General features: G+C 35.2%; 1 protein-coding gene across 7 annotated transcripts in view; it reads right to left on the bottom strand.

Moving 5' to 3' along the window:
- Positions 1 to 22,611, bottom strand: part of LOC131675470 (AP-3 complex subunit mu-1) — a 391,927-nt gene extending 369,316 nt beyond the window's left edge. Inside the window, exons 1-2 of one of the 7 annotated variants that reach the window (XM_058954461.1) lie at positions 22,421 to 22,611; positions 22,198 to 22,342 (exon numbers count right to left, since the gene is read on the bottom strand). The gene's annotated coding sequence lies outside the window, so the exon portion shown is untranslated. Of the gene's footprint in view, positions 1 to 22,107; positions 22,131 to 22,192; positions 22,343 to 22,420 lie in introns of those variants that run through there. The other 6 variants (XM_058954457.1, XM_058954455.1, XM_058954458.1 and 3 more) reach the window with 6 other exon arrangements.
- Between the last annotated feature and the right edge of the window lie 2,537 nt (positions 22,612 to 25,148).

Here is a 25,148-nt window from a genome sequence, read left to right on the forward strand (position 1 = left end):
CAATTAAAAAAGCTACTAGCGAAGCCGTTTTTTAGTTGTATACTTTTATTTTGTTGCTTTATAGATAGAATATTGTCATAGTAATCAGTAGCGACGATGAATTTAACCTCTTTTTGTTGCTATTTATAAAAAGGTTACGGGAGACCGGGAGCGTTATCGTGACCAACCGTGATGGTGGGCGACCGAGGGAGCCTCGAAATCAGATGCATGAACCTATAGTTGAAGCGTTTGAGAGGGACCCGACCACCAGCTTACGTCGAGTCGCTAGAATAATAACGGAAACTACGGGAATCATTTGCACGTACAGTATGGCACAACGGGTAATAAAGGACGATGGACAGCACGCCTATCATTATAGACGCGTTCAAGCACTTCGTAAGTAAAAAATTAAGACTTGCACAAATGAGAGATAGATAGATTGTTCAGGACGGGAATAAAGCAATATATTATTAATAAATTAGTCTAAAATCTATATTGATAGATATGCACTCACTTAATTTCTAAAATACAATGAATATTAAAATTAAATTAATGCTAATTCCAAGTGAATAATAAATGATTAAACTATATAATTTTCTAAATATCGCACGCGATAAACAAAGGTTTGAGTTGCTGCAGTCAACTCGATCTTATAGTTCTTACAAGAAAATAAAACGACTCGCTAGTTCGGCTTACTAATGCGTTCTGAATCATGGGCGGCGAGCGAGTCGAAATCTCAAAATTTTCTTTTATCCCCACTACAGGGTTTTATGTTCTCCTCTCGTTAAAGGAACGTATAGGCATTGCTTTTACAGCATTTCCTATAGTTTTGGGTAGCTTGCCATCCCGCTCCTCGCTAACTATGAGAGTCGTGTTCGGCGTTGTCACATGACACGGCGCGTTAAAAATCTTTTTACGATCTTTTCTCGCTAAATGAGATTGGAATAAATATTCCAATCTGCTTGGCTGTAGCAAAGCATACACCTATTTATCGATGTGCTTGCTAGTTGAGCTTGTGGGATGGCTTCTGGTCTCTATTTGCGATCTATGGATTTTATTTTCGAGGCATTATTCTTCTCGATTTGTTTGTTCTGTGCCCTATTACGTGACAGTAGAGGAACTCTACATCTCTTTCTGTCACATTCGCTTTACAACATCGCCTCGTATCGGCGCCCATCCTTCAGATTCACATTAGTTTTCTATTAATGTTAGTTAGTCGAGTACAAAACTTATAGCGCGTTTACATAAAATTCTCTTATCGCTCTATTTCTTGTTGACAAAACGAACAAGTCTACGCATGCAAGGAAGCTAGTAGAGCCGAGAACATACGGCGTTCATGACGTGTGCAGGTCAAGTTCCTATCGCAATAGTTTCACTTTTCGGCTACGGCTGATTTCAATAGTCGGCTGAAAAGTCATGAATCACAGCTTGCGCGGTCCTGCGACCTTTTCTAGTGAATCCCCTTTCCGAAACAGATCAAATTAAGGTATCGTGTCAAATATGAGTCGAGCGCGCAAACGGCATCCGCGATATTGCCTCCGTCTGTTTATCAACGATTAATTTCTTATTTTAAACCGGCCGCGACATAGATAAATACGTAGATGTCTCATTATTTACTGATTAATAAAATATAACAATACTTTGAAACTACAACATTTAAATATCTCATTTTCGTATTCCGTTTTAGTCGATTAAATATATTAAAACAGTATCACATACAAGCATAATAAGAAGGCACGCACACAAAGCCACTCTCAAACGGCATACACAATGATTTCCTGTTTATTTAAAAAATGTTATCATTTATATTTTTATCTGAGGTGATTTGGTTGGGTGAATATAAGCTTTAATAATGATTTATTCAAAGTAACTAAAACTAATACAGAAGGTCACTAGTGTCAATTGTGTGACTCGGCAGAACGCGGACAAGCAGATCAGGCAGAGAGGCCGAGATCAGCGCGGGTCGCCGGTTCGACCGAGAGTGTCGATACACCCCCAGCGAGGTATACTCATTAACGCCGAAAGCGAGGTGGAAGGGAAAAGTCCCTCTCGCGGGGCGCGGGAAAACAGTCGCTGGGACTGAGGGTAATTAGCGAGGGACGGGCGTGCGTTTTCTCAAAACAGCGGAGCAGCCGAAAGAACGGTTTATTGCGAGCTTATAAAAAAAGGGTCAGGCGCGTCGGCGGCCAGACGTTTTCTATTTTATTGCGCGGAACCGTCGCGGCAGTGGCTGCGAGATTTACAATGTTTTTTGAGAGAAAGTATGAACATCTGCCAAACATTTTATGAGAGAGCGCACGCCACATATCTAAAGTCAAAACTGTATAAACTTATAAATTATGACAAATATTAATTAATTTCACTAGATAATAGACTCATGTTTCAGACTATAGTTAAAGACTAATACAATGATACATATAATCAGCTTTTTAAAAAGTTTTGTTATCATTGTACAAAGTTAAATTACGTACACGCGTCTCGATTTCGGCCGGAGGTAGCAGAAATTGCAGCGATGGAGCTTTGATTGTATTAATATCGACACATCCAGACACGACTTCATTTATTAATTAATTTCTACGCTTTTATTAATAATAGAAATACGTATTTTTTACTATTTATGTTTTTTTTCTATTTGGCAATAGTTTGATACTGATCTATCAAATCTCGATACTTCAAGGGTTAAAATAAATGTTTGTAAAATTAAAAAAATTTTGTAATTCAACGTTTTTACTATTCTTATATTGCTTTGCTTATATTTTTTTAATATCTTTATAACTAGAATAAATTTGAAGTAATTTTTCTATTTAAATGAAAAGTAATTCTTTTAGTTATTTATAGTAGTTCAAAAAATACTACTGAGTTTAGTATCTTATTTACTTCAAAGATGGTTTTATTATTACTGCGAGTTTCGAGTTTAATAATAAAGAGTAGAGTTTCCTTCTTTGAAATTCTGCTATGAATGTTAATGATATTCATAGCTTTATATCCGATATCACCAAGTTCTTTCTTTAGCTCATATCTATCGATTAAAGAGTAAATACCTCTCAATACCACTTAGTAACACTTACACTACATTTACGTTTAGATGATAAATAATATTTAATCTGATTTATGATCGGCGCATAATCCACTTATTTACTCGTGCAACTTTCACTTTCTCTAATCTATTAGTTTTCAATGCTAAAGCGAATACGAATACGTCAGATCAGTATGGACACTGACTAGAGACTCGTCAAAAAATTATGAATTAATAAGTTACATATTTTGTGATATATTTATGCGATTATTGTCATTATCACTAGTTAAAAGTTAAGATTCCGGAACAACAAGCTCTTCAAAATCATTTTCTACGTTTGCCAATGACTCCTTATAATCGTCTTAACTCGTCATTTATTTCTTTATTTCTTTTATATTTTATGTTGCTGATATTAATTACAGAATAATTTTGCCAATATGTGGCCAATCCAATAATTAATCGATAAATTTTAAGGTGAAAGACAAAAATAATTAGTCGTTTATTCCTTGTGCTATTACAATCGTTTAACGAATACAATATTATGAATAGAAAAATATGTCAATCGCCTCAACGCTAAGATTACGTTCAGCTCAAACGTTCGGAAATTTATACTCCATGGAATCCTATCATGGAGATAAAATTCGATGATTATAACATGCCCATTTTTCATAACATAGTTGCCAGATTGCAAATCTGGCTCTACTTCCTTCCATAAAAAAAATTTAGATAAACTTACTGCTAGCACTTTATACATGAATAATTGTAGGTATACCGAATAATTTATTAAATATATTGTATTCTAAATTCTCTATTGCAAGATTACGTTGACAAAATTTTTGCAATGGTTAAAAGAGAGACGAAACTTGAATAATCTCATTGTTAAGACTCATACCACCATGGCATGGACTTCACGCTATTAACGATCAACAACAAAACCATGCTATAATAATCTGATTTTTCTCTCCGTGCAAATACCTCTTTTATCTCTAACCAAATAATCAAAATTTTTATTATAAAAAATGTAACAATTTTAAATATAACTCTTAACATTTTTCAAACATTTTTTCACCGATATTTCGGCAAACACCTACATAAACACGCACAAATATACAGCTTTTTGGCTATAAGAAACCGCCAAACAATTCAACAAAAATTAAATTGGAGCTAGATTAATTAAGTTAGGTGATTGTGATACAGATCCCGGAGACGCTGAGAATCGCATGCGGTTCTCTCAGTTTATTATAGAACAGATTGGAGAAGATCCAGAATACATGGACCGAATTCTGTGGACAGACGAGTCGAGTTATGGTCGGGTAGGGCTGTTCAATCATCATAACGAACATTATTGGGATTATGAAAATCCCTTCGTTATCCGAGAAGGTGAATGAAATACTAAATAAATGATTCTTCTAAAATTTAAAATATATGGTAATTGTGCTATTGAAAAATATGAAAAATTTCGACACAAACATACATTTTGATAATTTAGGTTATTGGGTTATTTAGATTTCGAGGTCATACGATATTGATGAATATAAATAAATCGACACAATTGCCAATATTTTTAAAATTGTAGTTATAAGATTGAGATGATATCTGTTGTGATCTTTAGGGCAAATTAACGAAAATGGTGTTAATTATTTTCAGATAATTTCCAGCATCGTTTTTCGGCGAATATTTGGACAGGCCTGTACCGCGACAGGATCATTGGGCCATTTGAGTTACCGGTACCGTTAACTGCTCCAGCGTACCTCGATTTTTTGCAAAACGATTTGCCAGGAATGTTGGAGGATTACTTAACACGGCAAGAACTGAACGACATGATTTTCATGCACGATGGGGCACCTATACACACTGCCGCGATAGTTAGAAATTATCTAAACGAGGTAATTTTTTATTTATTTAATTTTAATCTTTAACCTTTTAAGGACGGGGATTTTTACGTTAAAATTTGACTTTTTTTTTGCACAATATTTGTGCATAAAATGAAAGAATATGTCACGTGGAGTGCCTGACAAAATTGGTGGTCGATATATCGACTAGTCCCGTCCTTAAAAGGTTAATGGTTAAAAATAATTAAACCATTTCTTAAGTGTCACTTATTAATTAAAAAAAAATTATATATTTCAAGGCATATCCTGGTCGTTGGATCGGCAACAATGGGCCAATACAATGGCCAGCAAGATCGCCAGATTTGAATCCGTTGGATTATTATTACTTTGGAGCATCTAAGGAACATGTTTATCATGGCGACGGCCCTCAAGATCTAGATGAGATGCTCCGAAGTATACAAGAATTTGCGGATGATGTACAGCCTGAAGTGATCCATCGGGCTACACATCAAATTGAACGGAGAGCTAGGTTGTGTATTGAACAGAGGGGAGGGCACTTTGAACAATGTTTGAATGGCGATAATGGTGATGATGAAGCTATCAACGAGGATGGAATGGATGAAGATGATGAAGATGATGAAGAAGATGAAGAAAATAGAGAAGAAGACGAAGAGATGGATGAAGAAGATGACGATGATCCAGACTGGGAGATGTGATTTGTTTGATGTGTGGGTTGTGTAATTATGTTTTTGATTTGTTTGTTGTATGATTGTGTGTATTATATGCGTGTAATTGTGTTTAACAAATTGTAACTTCATCTATGTAAATATTGTTAATTTCGTTTATAATTCTTATAGCTTATATTTGTTTCTCCATTTTGTTTTTGTTGTTTCGTTCTTTTATTTAATTTCATGATTACAATTGTTAATACAAATTTAGTTCACTGAAAATTTCTCTTGTTCATTATCTTTTTTTCCCCTCATAACACTCCAGCCATAAAACAATCTTTAAAAAACACATAATAAAACTCGACTGTAACCGAAAAAGTTACCGAAAAAGTAACCGTAAAAGTAAACGAAAAAGTAACCGAATAAGTAACCGAAAAAGTAACCGAATGAATAACCGAAAAGGTTACCGAAAAAGTAACTATAAAAGCAGTCTTGAGAGGAAACGGAAAAAGCAATAATAGTAATCTATTTTATAAACGAATAACTATTCCAGAAAGTATCCGTGAAAGTAATCGAAAACAAGACCTGAAAAGTAATAATAACATAGTCAAAAAAGTAACTGAAAAAGTAACCGTTAAAGTAACTTTCGGTTACTTTTTCGGTTACTTTTTCGGTTACTTTTTCGGTTACTTTTTCGGTTACTTTTTCGGTTACTTTGTCGGTTACTTTTTCGGTTACTTTGTCGGTTACTTTTACGGTTACTTTTTCGGTTACTTTTTCGGTTACTTTTTCGGTTACTTTTTCGGTTAATTTTGTGGCTTCTTTTTGTAATTTTGCGTTCGTTTTTTCGGCTACATTTATTTTACTTTGTCTAATTTTTTGTTATTTATACAGCTTATTGTCATAATATACGGATACATTTTTTTGTATTTATTTTTTAACTTTTGGAGAACTTTATTTAACTTTTTCGGCTCTGTATAATTTTTTGTACGTCTGTATATTTTTTGGAATAATTGGTGATATAATACTCTATGTTGTTTGTCTAATTAAAAAATATGTTTTCGATAGTCTTAACTCATATTTAAATCAAGACACGAAAAGGTTTTTATATTTTCAAGAACTATTTATTAACAATAACTCAATAAAAAGTAACGATATAAATAAAAATATACAAAACTTCGTTATCGGTTCCTCATATGATTCAACATCCTTGTTAATATTATCCTGTACCTTTTTTTAGAAATGTTCTGTTCCTCACTCACTGCATTATTAACAAATTCTACAACAATAATAAACTCATGTATTTAAATATACGTATATATTTTCCAATTACACATTGTTTTTTTACTTACGTAGTACTCCCTCGAATATCTCCTTTGGAATTTCAGGTGTTTTTCCCTTGCCAGTAGCGGTCATGGCTATGAGTTCCTCTTTTTTAATCAAGGAACTCATCAATTTTGTAACCATTCTAGTACTGTTGTGAGCGTACGTTTCTATGATGCTGTCAAGCTCAACTTTTGAAACGTATAAATCAACATCATCCACTAAACGTACCTGAAAATATTTTTAAGATTAAGTATGTATGATTTTTAAATGAAACCAATTTATATTTGCTTGCGTTATAGTTTTGGCGAGCTTACGTATGCGTGTGTATAATTTATATACAAACGTTCCGAGGTTACGCGTACACACCCAAGCTCATATTTTAGATTTTATAAATGAAAAGATATAATTATACATACGCTTCTGTCATTTGGCACACAACTTGCAAAATCTGTCCTTAAAATTCGGACGAGTTTTGCCATCTGAGCTTCAACATCTTTACCATCTTCATTCCTTTCATTTTCTCGCTCTTCCCCTGTTACCATTTCTTCAACCTCTCTCACTCGTCCATCTAAAAATATAAGATTCATTTATTTTATTTTATTTTATAATTTGAGAAATTAAAAATGAAATATAATACTATACCTTCTTCCTGATATTGTTCTTCTTCTCTTTCCCCTTCTTCTCTTCTTCCTTCATCTATCTCTCCTTCAGTTGGTCCTCTTTCTTCTTCCAATCCTTCTCCATTTTGTCCTCCTTGATCTTCGTTCATCCCTTGCTCCTCTTGTCTTCCTTCTTCCATTTCTTTTTCTTCCATTTTTTCTCCCTCGTCTTCTTCTACTTCTTCCATACCATCACTCTTCTTTTCTCCTTCTCCTGCTCCTCCTCATAAAAATAAAAGAATAATCAATCAATATTATTAGATTTTATAATGCTAGAAATTAGAAGTTTAATATAAAAAATGGGAGTATAATAGAGTGTTAGTAAAGGAATAAATACTAACCTCGATTTTTTGGTAGCACTGTTGCATCCGTAAAAACATCAAAACTCAATAGGTATTCTTTATCATCTATAAAATAATTAATAAAGTGAGTATCTGCATGTGTACGTATGTGGAGTATATGTGTATTATTGGGAAGCCTCGATTGGAATTGTATGTGGAGTATATGTGTATTATTGGGAAGCCGAGAATTGTGTGTTCCAATGGGCTGGTGTAGACTGTCCGCACTCTTATACGGGACGTTGCGAATGCATAAATAAAATTCTATGTTGACAATTCTATTGCGGAAATTAAATGGTGAAATACAAGAAAAAAATGCATTATTTTTTGCATTATTGAAAGAATTCCTCGAAACAAACAAACTTGAACTAAATAAACTTAATCTAGAACATAATAGCGATAATATAATAAGTCTGATCCCTTAAGAACTAACTTTCCATCCTTTGCAGAAATTACGAAGTCTAAAACATTTAAAATAAATCATAAGCCTGCACTAATTATCAAGCAAAAAAATTTATAGCATAAGGATTAAATACTAAAAACGGTAGCGGACAAACTTCTAAATAATATCATAGTACCGACAGATAAATTAGTTGAAACTAAAAACGATAGTCGTTAACTGTACAAACAAAGAGGATATTAATATTGTTGAACATCATTTGAATGTTGAATTTGGTAAGGATTATAATATACTACAGGATAAATTAACGGAACCAAGACTGAAAATTTTAAATGTCAATAACCCAATAACTAGTGTACTTCTGTAAGATGTATATAATTACTTTAATCTAATGTATTTCTAATGGCAAAATAAATACAAAGATTGATTCTTAAATAACTTTTGGAGACGAATCCGGCAATACCAATTTCCTTTAATGTTTTTGAATCGCCCTGTATATATATATATTATATTAAACTTATATAAATTTTCCTTAAATACTAAGCGCGAAATATACATAGTAACAAATTTGTTTAAATCAGTTTTAGTGAGCTAACCCAATAAATCAAATATTTTACTAAATTCACAACAATAAATATTTAGAGAAATCAAACGACGAAGCTTTATTCTCGCACACTTACAAATTAGCCAACTCATGAGCCGAGCTCAGAGTACTGCGTAAATAATTTTTTCCATATTATTTTGTCATATTAGATAAATACTCGTAAATACGATAATACTAGTAGCTCTATAGTGACGAAATATATATCTATGATGTATATCTGTGCACAATTACAAGATGTTGTAAAAACTATATCAACTACTACTAGGTTTTTGTTTTTCGGTTGTTCTTTTAACATTTACGATGAGTTGGTAAACATTTGTATCCTTTTTTTATCTCTATCAAAATGAATTATTACTTTGTTATTACCTAGATAGTTAATGTTTCCATTAATGTTTCCAATCATTCTATAATAGTTTAAAGTATTGGTTTCCCCAAGGTAGTTTTTACTGTTATAGCTTTGTCCTTATTACTGTTTACTTTGTAATGCGGTACATTACAAGGCTTTGCCTGAGAGTGTTGCGTTATTTGCAACACCTCAGGAAAGCCATCCCCGTTCCTTGCCGCGAGCGAGAGAGAAAGCGAGCGAGACAGACTAAGTGAGAGCGAGAGAGATAGACTAAACAAGAGCGAGCGAGGTAGACTAAACAAGAGCGAGCGAAATAGACTATATGAAGCGAGCGAAATGATAAATACTATAGAATTAAATGTAAATGCGAAGATAAGGGCGCTACGAACGAAACGACTTTAATTATTTTATTATTCAATATTAATTAAAGTTTAATTTAAGTATGCAAAATGAAAAAATACAGAAGTAGGAAAATTTGTATGGGACTGACACACCCCCTTTTTTTTTTAATATATGCTTTATTAACTTAAAAAAAGTTTTTTAGCTACAAAAAAAAAATTACTAAACTCTAAATTATTACATATTATGAATGAAAAAAGGCCTTGTTATATCAAGGCTACATTATTTGCATATTTATTTCGCTTCACATTATATACGAAATTCACACTTGTCTAGATATACGTGTATTGCCTTCATTACATAATTGTTTGGTGTAGCTATGTAACATTTAATGTCAAATGGAGGAAATTGCTTAGCCTTCGCTAGCCATTTTATCCGTCTATTCCTTTGGAGATCGAATTTTTCACATTGCCAGATAACATGATTAAGATCCTGTATTTCAGCACCACATTCGCACTTCTTATCTTTAACAACGTTTATTTATACAATGATTCATTAAGACTATAATGTCCACTACGAGCCCTACATACCGTGGCTATGAACACCCTACTAAGTTTTAGCCCTTGAAACCAAGGTTTCGTCGTAGGCTGATAATACAGAGAGAAGTGCGATTGTCCTTTTTGGTTTCCTTGGTCTTTGATCAGGTACATAGTTTCAACAGTTTTAACTTCGTTATATTTCACTTTGTATGTGTCAACCAAAAATTCGTACAGTCTGTCGGCCGTAATTGGAATCGTGGCAAGCTTGTGATCATCTATACTTGTGACAGTAGTAGTTATGTGTTCTTGTAAATTAGTTGGAGGAACTTTTCTAGAAGTAGTTTTATTCTTTTTAGCAGTCGGTTTTTTCACAGCATTATTTTCCTTAGTCGTTGATTCCGATGATGTACTACTGTGAGCAAAAAGTAAGGTGAATTTGTTTGTAAAATGAAAAATCTTTATTTATTCTTCTACATCAATGTCATCCCCTTCGAAGTAATCCCCTCCCGATAAAATACACTTATGCCAACGTTTTTTCCAATCCTCGAAACATGCCAAATAGTCCCTTTCCGGTATAGCCATCAGCGCCTTCTTCGATTCAGCTCTTATCTCCTCAATCGACTCGAAACGCGTTCCCCGGAGTGGTCTCTTGAGTTTTGGGAATAGCCAGAAGTCACACGGAGCCAAATCAGGCGAATACGGAGGTTGCGGAACGATATGCGTCGAATTTTTGGCGAAATGGTCACGAAGAACGAGTGCAGTGTGAGATGGTGCATTATCGTGATGCAAAAACCAAGAGTTGTTGGCCCATAATTCTGGTCTTTTTAGACGAATTATATCAGTAAGGTCTCTAACAGTCAACCGACGATTTTCGAGCACTAATTCCTTCACTTTATTGACGTGTTGGTCATCTGTTGACGTCGATGGTCGTCCGGAGCGCTCCAAGTCATCAACACGTTCTCGACCCTCTTTGAAGTCTTTGTACCACTTATAAACATTTTTCTGCGACATGGTAGAATCACCAAAGGCCTTCCGCAACATCCTCAACGTTTCCGCAGCCGAAATTTCATTCCGCAAACAAAATTTGATGGCACTTCTTTGCTCAATTAAATCAGACATTGCAAAAATCGAAACATGCACTCTTGGTCGTTTGGTAAACACAAGCGTAAATATATTACTGATGATGACATTGACATGAAATTTGTCCCAGATGTCATTCGCAGTCCTACCAACTCAAGAAAAAAAGAACTAGCCCGAAATGTTAAGCCCGCGAAGTTTAAATTGAAAATTCACCTTACTTTTTGCCCACAGTAGTACTGGTCGCATCCGACCTTTTTTCCCTTTGCCGTTAACTGTACCTGTCGGCTTTTGAAATAGCGATTGACCTTAGAAGGATAGAGCAGGCTTATTACCCGATCCGCCTTCTTTCTCATTCCCTTCCTCTTCAATAATAGGTTGCGAGTTTTGTGTACATATGTTTGTTTTTGTCGAATCATCCTTCTCAACTTGTTCGCTCGACTCGAGGTTCGACTGAGTTGTAGTGTTACTCACAATCAGTGCGCCACTGTCAGACTTTTGTTTACTTGACATTGTGGGGCAATACCTAGCAGTGTGACCTTCCTTGTGGAAAGTGAAGCACGAGATTTTGTCGGCAGAGACATAAATGTGATACAACGTATCATCGTAGTTAATCGTAAAATCACTGGGCAATTTGTTTACTTCTTCCGGATCTATAAATAACTGTCGACGACAACTCACAATTTGTGTGAAGCCTGGCTCGTCAAAGCCGAGACTTATGAAACTCATATTTGATCTACGAGTGACCTTGTGTTCTTTCAACTTTGTAATAATCTCATCATGAGGAATACATGCGTGCACATTTGAAAATATAACTCTTTTGGCTTTAGTAACATATGATCTAATCGTTAACTTGCCACCATTGACTACAATTTCATTATTTCCTTCTTTGGTTAGGTCATCGACTATTTTTTCATCATTAAAATGGCAGCAGAATCTATTCTGTGCAATTTTTGATGCAGCAACAATGTTTGTTGAATCTGTCTTGGTAGCTATTGCTTTCAAGTACTTTTTAACATCTGTATCATCTACTGTATCGATTACTACTGCTTGCGTTTTCTTGGGAAACAGACTATAACTTACAACTTTAGAGAAAGAATTTACTTTGTTTCTTTTAGCATGAGGACTTTTTGTACTGATACTATTGTTTACTTGAGACATTATCGTTGGTTGCTTTTCACTGTTATTTGATATCATTAGTTAATTTAACTTTTTCAATAATATACACAAAGTTACATAAAAAAGGGGAGCTTGAGTTGAAATATCTTCAAGCATACGAAAATGTCATTATGATTTTAGTAAGACTACATCATGTCAATATAAGAACCTATAAATGTTATATAGATTATAAACCTCCCACATTTTGTCTGTCATTGTGTTTTTACTTAATTTCCTAATCTTCATTTATAAACTTCATTTATACATACTTCTTCTACTACTAACAAACTACTTTGCGAGTTCAGTATTTGTCGACATTTTTGTTGCCATTAAGTTGATTTCTGCACGCCGCGTTTATTAACAGGTCTCTTGAAGTCGTATAAGTCGGTAGTTGGTTTTCTTCTTTTTATCTGACTATTTAATTTAGCAAATTTAGCTTTTTATCGAATTGATGGAATCTTTATTGCGATGGCTACTCTTGTCTAGCCAGCAACCGAAAATTGCGATGCTGCGAGCACGGATTGTGGCCACGAAAGTCGAAAATCTCAGGGCTTATATGAGAGAACGAGGCCTGAACCCTGAGGATGACCTAAAGGTGCATCGGGAACGCAATTCCGTGAATATCTTTTGCGTAAGTGACCCAATGCCACTCTCCTCTTTATCCGACCGATTATGCATTGGTTGAACAACCATTCGGCCCAGACATGCCGTTCTTCCATTTACTGCAGACGACAGCTTATGCTCATGATTGAGCACAGCTTAATGAGAGGTCTCGGGGAAGATAAGCGGAAAACGGCTGACACTTTAGTACGTCAAACAGTGGAAAGCGGAACGGAAGCTTTCTCTAGCGTATCGTTGATCAGCTCCAGTGAGTAGAGATTTGGAGAATCTCATTACCTGGAACAGCCTCTAAGTTATAGGATTCGGATACTTTCGAACGAAGCCACGGTATAGTTTGGTTGAAAAAACACATGGTCAAGAGCAGTCAGAGCCCGAATGAACGTTCAGAGGAGTGGCCAGCGGACGCTTTGGGGCATTTCAAGCTTGAGATCTCAAATTTTCAGGAACATTCAGATTCATTGCAAATTGCTTCCTGGGAAAGTTGTCGAAGTGTAAGCACTTCTGCCAATTTTGAAAGAAGGAGCCCTTCCTTGGATATCCCTTTGGCATCCAAAATTGATTGGTTAACGCTTCCATTTCACCTTAAACTCCTCCTTTAAATGTCACCAATTGAAATCTTCATAAGACATTTATAATGCCGCTCTGGCTCTCACACAACAAATCAAGAATAAAATTGTCAGCAGCTCCACACCGATAGCTCAGGCCAAAAATCACCTCTCTCAGGCAACTTTAACTCATATACTTAAGAAAAACCAAATGCGCAAGCAACTGTAGCGCATTAGGAACGTCCGCGTCCGCTTTCGATTAAACGCCCACAACCGCGAGGTCTACTTCTTCAAGTCCATCGGCGATTCTGGTTTCGAAAAATATATTGACAAAGCTAAATTCAACTTCAAACTATGCTGGAAAGTGATTAAATTACTCCGTAACAGAGTTTCCACTCGCTTCCACTCACTAAAAACAGCGTCGTACATTCCGCAATATTGACAAAGTAAACATTTTCGCTGATTCTCTTAGAGAATAATACTTTCCCTTCTCTGTTCGGAATGAATTCACCGAGTTTTACATCCACATCACAAATATCATGGGCAACTTTAACTCCGCATACCCTGAATTCCTACTTACTTCGCCCAGAGAAATCGCAGCAGCTATCAAAGACGTCAGAAGCAATAAAACTTCCGGTTTCAACGGCATCCTCAAACGATGTTCTCAAAATCCTCCTTCGCATCCATATTATTGTCACTTCCAATATTGTAAATTCAATGATGTGACTACAACATTTCTTCACGACCTGCAAAGACGCCAAAATCATATGCCTCTCAAAAGCCGGTAATCCTCTAAACCAAGCTTTCAGCTATTGCTCCATCATTCTCCTTTCCACCCTAAAGAAAGTCGCGGAAAGTATCATATTAAACGTCTCAATAAATTTATCGAAGACAAAAATGTACTTCCTAACTGCAAAGTGTCTTTCACCACCGCCATCGCACCTGTCACCAAGTTCTCCTAGTTTCTCAGTTTATTGCAGATAATTGTAACAAGAGGAAACATACCTTTATGCGTCTCTTTCTTGCCAAACAAACTCTCAGAAGAGCTTGGACAACGGACTTACCTTTAAGCTCATCGATTTTAAAATTGTTATATTTTTAAATTAAACAGACTGAAAGTGAGTAAGTCAAAGTTGGAGTAAAATGTCAAATTTTCGACCTTTAAAAATTTATAATTTTTAAAATTTAGACTTTACAAAAAGATTACTAGAGACATTTCCGTCTTAAAAAAAGCTAGCTTTGTAAAAACATTTTTTAGCTTAAAAAATAAATTTATCGATAGTTTGTTTAAACAACTGCGATTTGAACCGAACCTACTATTTTTACGGACAAACGCCGGACATATTCGTATTCAGCAACTCAAAATACGTAGCGATAGTATATTCTTCGTATTAGAATATCTTTTATGCTTGAATATATTATAACAAACAGCAGCATTGCCCACTCCCGGACCAATCCAAGTAAATACGACACTTAATTCTCCATTGTGCTAAGAATACATGATGAAAATTCTCAATAATGACAGATGGATACTTTAAATCATTATAAACAACTTCCTAGCTGAATGTTTTACACTTACCGAACATTTTGTTACTGTTTTTTAATTGGAAGAGTTCCTTCCGCACTCAGCGGCGATTGCATAGTTTAAGGGGACAGTCGGCTCGAGCCGAGCGTCGAAGTGGTTATTAGATCCAGCCTTTCAATTAACCATTCAAGTATTTTTTATAATAAATTGTTGTTTCTAGCAATAATTACAAATGACCAATTAAAGTTTATAAGGAACTACTTTACTAGAGCATAGTAAAAATAGTAAAAAATGACAAAATACCAGTAAATTAAGTTCTGTAAAAGAATATAGCTAATAATTTATTATATCAGTGAAAATCATCAAGTTTTATTTCTTTTCTTTTGTATGATTTGAGATCTGAGAAGAAACAACAAAATCTTAATCATTTGCTATTAATTAATTTTTTTTTCTTAATATTTTGATAAAATCATAAAAAGTGATATCACACTTTTATTATTTTATTAGATATAAATTAAACTTAAGTCTTGTAACGGGGTTCTGACTACCCCGTGAAGGGTGATGCTAGGTAGCTACTCGACTTACGGGTAACTCGTTATGGGGGTCTCGCAGGACTCAGCCCAGTGGCTCAGCTATGCCCCTTGAAGGCATCCTTGCTTTCGGCCCGCGGAGAGCGTCGTAGGTCAGGTAGCAGCGGGCGGTGCGAGCCAGCGCGCGCGTAGCACGGGAGAGGGAAATGCCGAGAGGAAAGACACAGTGGTTAGCAGAAAGAGTGTTTACTAAAACGAAGGTAACAATGGAAGCATACAACTAGCATTCGCAGTGAGAGAGGCAAGTAAGAAGCAAGCGAGAGAGAGAGTCTTATGATCGAGCGGGCACTTACATGACAGTTTCGCAGTAGCCTCGGATTTACTCCTGACACGCGCAGGTGTTCGGCCACGAGGCAGCTCTCTCAGGCTGATCGGCGATTATCTGCACGCACGCACGCACGCAGAATGCTCTTGATGTCTTAGTCTTTCACCCACTCGCACGCACTCTGCACTCTCGGTCCTTATCGGCGAAAATACTAGCTGCGTAGCACAAGGTACTTATTCGTCGCGCGGCGATAGCCGGGCTTGTTTTCGTCGCGAAGGCGGGCAGCGGATTGTCCCTCGCACGCGGAAGGCGTCCCCCTCTCTCCCGCTGGCTGTTCGGCAGCGGCGCGTCTCAGCCAATTAGGCAAACGTGCGCGACACTCGAGCGTCCACGCACTCACGCATACACGCGGATCTCTCTCTCTGCTCGGTGCTCTCTTACTTACCTCGTGCCGCATCCATAGCTGCGGCCAGACAGGAAAATTACATAAGAAAAATACATAAGTTGTTAATAAATTATGATTGGCTTAAGGGGAGAGAGAGACATAACGAGACTCAGCTCGTTATAGTCTTTAACAAGACTTTTATTCCAAATCAATTAAACATACGCATGCTTGTAAACACTTCATATTTTATGAGTTTGAAAAGCGGAGCGCTCACGGTAAGCAAAAATATCAAAAATTGAAATTGAACTTTATTTGTTCATAAGTGACTTCAGACCAATGTTTAAGTCACTCATATGACAAGAAAACATAGCATCGGTAATTACACCCCCTGTAAACACCTTTAATGATAAATGCATATACCACATAGCATACGCTAAATAAGTTTTAGCAACTACGACATTGTTCAATGGAAAATTGACGTCGATTGTTAACTTCTTCAACTTTACTACTAGTAAGCCTACGCAAAAAACTTTTTGAATGGTTAGATCACCTTCAAACTACCCCTATTGCTCACCATTAGGCAATTTGAGAGAAAATACAATTATTAATTAGGGTATCTTATAAGGAAAACTTTTCTAACTTATTTCTGTTTCATATCGATGACGGTACCTTATGGATTGCGTTACTACATTTTCACCATAAAAATTATATGCCATCGGAACGCCCTGCATCGTCACTTAACGAGCGCATATAACTCAAGGCTATTAATGGAAGTGACACAATTTTTTCATGGCTTCGCTTATTAAGAAAATATTTCGGCTATAATTGTTGAACATAACGAAGTTATTGATTAGAAGCCCCCGCAAAAAATTATAACCCATCAAATCGTCCTGCATCACCCCTTAGCCTACGCATGTAAATCAAGGCTATAATGGAAGCGATAGAAATTTTTCGTGCCTTCGCTTATTAGGAAAGTATATCGGATTTAATTATTAATCATGGAGAAGTTATTGATAAGAAGTCCCCGTAAAAAAATAATATCCGATCGGAACGCCCCGCAAGTAATATTTACGTCAATCCAGACCAGTTAGTAAGCAAAAATGTCTTAAATTTTATTTTTTAGAACCATGATTCTGATGAGAAAATAAAAAAGAAAAAAATATATATTAAAAGGCAATACATAAATCAGATACGAAAACTTTAATCTTTCATATTATTTGCAACGATTACCGAAAATCGTTTGACTCGCGTAGGTTACGAAGCGGCTGAGCGTAGCAGCCGCGATCGGTTTGAGAGAGAGAGGGCGCGTAGGGGCAATGACCGGGAGGGGAGAGTTCGACAATCAGTATAACTGTGTCACTCAGTCCGGTTACACCATAGCGACCGTGTTTTGAGCTGCCAACGTACGTGAGGGTTCCGAGTGTGATCCAGGGAAGTTGCAGTACTGTGATTGAGAGTGCCAAGGTGAAGTACGCATCGCGCGTCGGGTGCATCAACTGCTGACGATAAAGACCGGTGGAGTGAGTCGTGTGTTCGCGCCGTGTGAGGTGTGTGACACCGCCGTCGAGGACTGTCGCTGAGTGCGGAACGCCGAGTGCGAGCATCACCTCACGAGGGCAACCTTCGCTACAGCGTGCTTAGCTTCTGCGAATCCTGCAGACACGTGACAACGACAGCAAAGCAACAGACGCAGAGGAAGATCGTCAACAACCAATTAGACGGGTACGGTTGGCCACCGTATCCACCTCAATCTCGCGGTAGGTGTTTCTCCATTTATTGTCATTGGCGTGCGATCCCGCGCAGCGTGCGCGGAGAAATCATACAAAGCGTGCGAGCGTTTAGTTCGCGAGGATCGCGATTTTCTCTCTCTCTCTCCTCGTTTACATTGTCAGACGGATTCGCGTGCGTGAGTCTCTCGGCAAATCCCTCCCGTGTATTTGATCTAGTTTAATAAAGAGATCGGCAGTTATTCTTAACTGAGTATTGTTTTGTCTTTCCTTTGTCCGGGGTGTATGTTATTGTTTACGTCCGCTTCGAATAAGCCGGTAGAGTAGCACGGATCGTGTAGGCATCGAGAGAAGCGACTTGCAAACTGAGTTACCAGCAGCGGCCGACGGAGCGCTGCTAAGCAAGCGCGACAGCGCCACCAAGCGGAGAGTTCAAGAACCCAACTCAGATCGGTAAGGGAACTCTGCGCAGGCGCACTCCCGGACAAGGTAGGTTAACGTGCTTACGGCATGTAGATAACAAGGCGTCGTTTGACCGAACTAACGAATAGGTTTAATAGGTTAACGGTTAAATGGCAGCCTGTTACATATTATACAGGACATAAATAACGGTATGCTTAGAAAGCTCATGGAAATTGGTTAATAAAACATTGGTTAAAAAAATAATAGAGTTAGTTATAAATCACCAAAATTTATAGTCTATTCTTCAACTTATTAGCTTGGTAGCTGAAAAAAATATATCGTCATTACCGGTGAGCCAACAACTTATCCAGGTCAATTTTTTGTGGAAACCTCTGTAATGCATTAAAAAAATTACGTAATGTCGGTGGGGCACATCATTTTTCAGCGAGACAGCGCGGCGGAATGATGGGGAAAGTGAACGCCCACAGGCATAGCGTCGAAAAAAATCGTACTCCTAAAATTATAAGAAGTTATAAAAAATGTCACTTATTTTATAAAAAATGGTTAGTGAAGTTATTATTACAGTTTTTTGCTTATTTTGCCGGAAAAAATTTAAAAAAATAGATAGATAAGGAATAAATAATATTTTATGATAAATATACGTATTATAATTAGATTTTGAATAAAAAAGAATTCAACTAAGAATAAACCATGTTATAATAAACAATATTCTAACAATAATAATGTTACATAAACATCCATTAGTTTTGTATATGTGTTTCTTAATAATTTGTAATTAATCCCCTTATAAAAAAATAGTATGTAAGACTTGTTGAAGCATTTTATTCGTGATCTGATTGGTTAAAAATAGTGACATGGGTCACTGGACTGTGTAAATTAGCACTAAATAATAGACCGAGGCGTTATAATCAATTAATATTCAATAAGTTAAATGAATAAGTCAGACAGTTCGCAAGTGTTGAAAAGATAATAACGCCCATATTCTCTCAAATTAAATTTATTTATAAGACAAATTTTTCTGATTTATCTTTGATTAATCGACATCTCATGTAAAATATTGTATATTAATTCCGGCGCATTTAGCACCGATAATATAATTTATTGTGAAAGAATTATTGGAATTTTATATATCCAATTCACCAATATCTTCGCGATGATTAACAAATAAAGTCGAAATATTTTCCTAATAAGCGTTTCCACGAAAAATTTGTCTCACGCGCGTTGATAGCCTTGAGTTACATGCAATCGTTAAGTTTCGATGAAGGGCATTCTGATAGGTGAAAATGTAGTAAAGAAATCCATAAGGCGCCGTCATCGCTATGAAGCAGGAATAAGTTAGAAAAGTTTTCCTTATAAGATACCCTAATTAATAATTGTATTGGCGCTCAAGTTGCTTACTGATCAGCAAAAGGGTTAGTTCGAGCGTGATTTAACCACTCAAAAAGTTTTTTACGTAGGCTTTTTACTTTTTACTTTTTTACTTAGTTTGTAGTAAATTAGAAAAAGCTAACAATCGACGTGAATTTTTCACTGAATAATTCCGCAGAAGCTAAAACTTATTTAGCCTGTGCTATATGGTATATGCATTACCAATAAGAGCATTAACATTAAAGGCGGTTATAAGGGTGTAATTGCAGATACTATGTTTTTTGGTCATATGAGGTACTTAAACATTGGTCTGAAGTCATTTATGAACAAAGAAAGTTCAATTACAATTTTTGATATTTTCGCTTACCATGAGCACTCCAAACTTCAAACTCATGATACTTTTATGCTTTTTACACCCCACAATTATAAAAAAAATTTTTATTTTTTTTACATTATAAAAAAATTTTTAATTTTTTTTACAGGTAAGGCAAGAGTATGTTTTTATTACCTTCAAAAATTTATTAATGATTTTTGACTAACATCTCCATGAAGAAAATGAATATCACATGTTGAATATGTATGAATAATAGTGTAGAAATATTATACACAACATTTTTGTTGATCACCATTTTTATTGTGCTATTTTATACATAAATGATTTGAAAATAATTTTCAGAATTCCTGGAATTTTTAATTTGATTTCGTTACTTTCAACATTTTACAAATAATTTTGAGCTAATAATAAGATTGATAGAGTTGATTACTAAATGAGAAATTTATTACATTTTTTTTAAGATTTATTTAACACAATAAAGAAGAGCTAAAAGAGAAGGGAGACTATTAGGGAAACCTTCATGTAAATTTACTTTGTCAAGTTTTATTTACAAGGATTTATTTAACATTCCTGATCTGTTTATAATTCTGTTTTATTTTTGTTCTACATATTTGTTTCTTTGCATAAATTATCTAAATATTCAATCAGCCAAAATCAAAAATCTGATTTCGGTACAACCCACAGCATGATGGCCCAGTCATACATTATTCATGTATATGTTTGTGTAAGTATTAATCTAAAGGGATACTATTTTAATTTACTCCTAATTGTATTGAGTTTACTCTGATTATATTCAGTTTATTTAATTATTAAATTATATGATTTATATGGAAAATCAATCAGCGAAAATGAGAACAATTTACTATTTTTTATTGATTTCCAAAAATCTGTCTCTGGAGCCTACAGGGCCTACACAAGACAACATATACAGGACAGCATCCAAAAGATAATAAGCTAATTAGAGAGTATAGAAACTTTCGCTTGAAGGCATACACGGACTTTCCGACTTACATACCCGTTGTATATTATCTGTCGGCACTTGCACTCAATTTTGTAATATCATACATGGAAATCATTTATGATCACACATTGGAAACCATAAGGGAAGACATATGCTTTCTGGTGAATGTTCACATCAATGTTATCACCAAGGATCCTAAATATACATTATCAACCAAAAAACTGAAAAATTATTATTACAATCATAGCCAAAATATAGAATACATAGAAGCATATATGTGATTTCACTTAATAATTAATACTTTAAATATAACACACAGATCACAACCAAAAAATGAATATAATAATTATTACTAATTAAAACAAATCTATCCAACAGTTAAGTATATGTTGATATATTAGTTAAGCTATATATCCATAATATTGTGATTTCTCCTATTATTTTAAAAGTTGTACACATAAGATTTCAGATAACTGAATAAAATTTCAGATAAATGAAAACTCAATAAATTCAATAATTCTTTTAAGATTAAATTATTATATTTTAGTCTTCAATTATATTATGAATGGGTATTATTATGGATTATAAGATTTTAAACTTTTATTGAATCCTGTGAAATAACAAAGATTTACATATCAATAATGGGTATATATATCAAATTCAACTCCTTATTCAGTTCAAAATCAAATTATTTTTTTCCGCAATAAAACAATAAGGTAACATTTTGATACAATGCATATTGTAGATCTCGTCTGACTTTCATTTCAAATAAAAATAATAGCACAATTAATAAAAAAACCTAAATAGTTCTCAAAAAGTATAAATGAATTTAAAATTTAATATAAGTCAATAAAAATATATGCTAGAGAATCAAGGGTGCAAGAAAACGTTCTATTTCATTTGATAAACAGTTGACATAAATATATTTATATATTATATATTAGTAATTCCCTAATTGTTTTAAATAAAATTCAATTCAAAATATGTTTTCTTTAATCCTTATTCTATCTAAAAATTGTGTTTCAAATCATGTAATATAATAATTATATAATCATCAATACATATTTCTTTATTAAACTAACCTGTATCATAATAATAAAACAATTAAATCTGAAAAGTTAAATTTTTGACTTTTCTTTTATAATCGCTATTTTAAGTAATATTTACCTTACCTTAATATGTTGATAAGGTAATTAATGAAGAAGTAAAGACCTAATTACTGACTCACAATACACAAATAAACAATGTATTTGAAATTTTAGACCTATTCTAAAATGTACACGCTGCGTTGAATCATGTAATCAATTGTTTTGACTTCTACAAAAAGTACAGTATTAATATGAATATTACATAAATTTAAATAATAAATTAGATTTGTACTTTTTTTCTACTTACTTTAAAAAGGAAACAATTATTTTCTATAACTTAAAATAATTTAAATCAATCTAATCAATTTAATACCATTTAATTAATTTGAATTATTATAATTAATATTTATAATATTTATAATGTATAATACAATAATTTGATTAAAATAAATATAATTAGCAATTTATATTTGTAATTTCTATTTATTTTTTATCAATAATTTGTGGTGGGGAATTTCGGAAGGTCTCAGTCACACACTCGAAGCGCTTCCGCCACAAGGCCTGATTGATCCTCTCTCCTATTAATTATTAGAGCGCCAGACCACCGTACCTAATTAGGGTGATCGTCGGGGATATGGCCAAAATATCGCGACGTATTTCTATTCGCCCACGGTGCGACTGCGCAAAGTAAGCAGGTATACGTTGACCCGCAATTTCCTTGGATTCAGGCCGTTAGCGTCCAATAGTTCGATTTTTTCCGTCTCTCGTGTCCTTGAAATGCCGGCACCGCAGGTTGTGACTCTTTATCTCGGGTCGGAGATTCGCGACTATATGACATTCGAATTCGCGCGTATGTTACCTAATGTCGGAACCGAAAATGGCGAACAAGTACTTGCCGTTATTAACCGTCTGCGTAACTTAACCGGAGCACTAAAATTATTTTCATTTGATTTTAACACTCACACTTAATTCGAAGAAATGGCGAAAGGTCAGCGTGACTTAACTGAAGTACTAAAATACTTTTCATTTAAGCCTAACACTCATGTTATGTCTAGACGAGAAGGTGTTATGGCTAGACGCAATAGTGTTTAAAATACTGTCGCATTGGTAAAGATTGGATCTTAGTCATGAGGTAAGCAGAGGTTTGTTAAAGGGATAACGCCTTTATTATATGTGGTGTGCTTAGGTAGATAACTTAGTTTCTTACTTTCTTACCTTACTGAACTTCAGAGGAGATTTTATGAAAGAGTCTCAGGTGTTGATTAAGTTTTATTGTTGAAATGACAAGTTTATAATGCTTAGCAGAGTACAATTCCGGTTCTGAGTAATCGGGTATCGAAACTTAAAAATAATACAATATCAGTACCAGGCTACAGAATTACTGAGCTACTACTACCTTACTGTCTTACTGCCTATTCGCGGATCCTGATCCAGCCTTTTTATACCATAGAATGACGTGCCCCTTCCCTTGTCGTTTGCCAAATTAATATGCGGTAGTAGTATAGGCTATAAGGGTTCTAAGCCACTTTTACTATGTGAGTATTCATTCCTTCCTTACCAGCAGTCGGTAACATGATTAATCCTGCATTACCGGCTACTGAAATGTTTTATCGGCCGATTTTGTGTCGACGGTTTGCATTGTAGCCGACCGTGCATGTGCATGTGTGTGTGTATGCTCGGCCGGTCGGTATTTATCGACGTGGATGATGCCCCACCAGACCCCGTGCCCCCTGCCCCATGGCCCCCTCCCGATGACCGATGATCGATCGATGATGTGTCAAATTGATGGAAAAAAAAAATATGATTAAGGGGGGAATATTACCGACGGTGGCGTGCAGGCATGACGCGCGCAGTCGGTATATCTCATGGAATGAAGTGGGGGATAAGGATTATTATTATAAAAAATATTGAATACGTTTAAAATTTTTAATACACATTTATTTGATAAAAAAAGTATACATTTTTATTATATTATAATACTTATACAAGTTTTGTAATGTTACCACTTATTGGATTATTCTTAACTATACGATCGTGTAAAATTAAACAATATGCAGCTGTTTCCGCAGGTATATCATTTTTTGTTTCAAACTCTAGACGTACATCTACAGCAGCTTGTTTCAATGATTCATTCTGCTTAGAACAATCTATTACTATTAGAGGTGCATGAGTAATAAATTGTTTTCTATTTGTGGCGGGGAATTTCGGGGGTTTTAACCGCGATACGAGTTTCTTCCGCCACAAGGCCTATTTGACTCACTACCCCCGATTATTTAGGGCGCCAGACCACAGGCTAATTAGGGCGATCGTCGGGGGTAGGGCCAAAATGGGGTTTCGTTGCGTGTATCCCGGTTTGCCTTCACGGCGACTGCGCAGGGTAGGCAAGCGGGGAAGTACTCGCGATTTCCTCAGTTCAGGCCTCGGTGTCCAAAAATCGAATTCGCGCGTATGTTATCTATCGTGGGACCCGAAAATATAGCGAATCAGCGTTACCCGATTATAACCGCCCGTGGCTGAAAATCACCAGCATGCAATTAAGGGAGTATGGTGGCTAAGACTATTAAAAATGAGAATTGCTTGTAATTTGGACACAATGTGTATTATGGTTCACTTAAGCTATGGTTCAAGTTTGGTGACCTTTCAGAGCTTCAAACCTGAGAAATTAATGTTTAAAATTAACATGTGATCTTATGGGAAAACGCTGTTTTTTTTTATTATTAAGATATTCAAAAATGAGAAAATTATGAAAAAATTCTGAGGGACGTAGAAAAAAATACTGAATCCATTGGTGCTTTCAAAACTATCAATCAGAGCCTGTAACAAAAGATATTGACTAATTTATATCGTAAATTTACGATTTTCGTCAGTGAATTGACGACGTGGCAACGTCGCATGTACTTCATGTGCCTCGGTATAGGCGCGGATTTCGGAATGACGCTACGAACTTCTGAACAGCGAAGCTCACTTTTTTATTAAAAATTATTCTGTTCATGTTAATAAAAAACTCCACATTTATTAATTTAATAAACATTTAA

This window comes from Phymastichus coffea, unplaced genomic scaffold, assembly GCF_024137745.1.
Source record: "Phymastichus coffea isolate CEN01 unplaced genomic scaffold, Cenicafe_Pcof_1.1 PCOF00022, whole genome shotgun sequence".
NCBI classification, from domain to species: Eukaryota; Metazoa; Arthropoda; class Insecta; order Hymenoptera; family Eulophidae; genus Phymastichus; species Phymastichus coffea.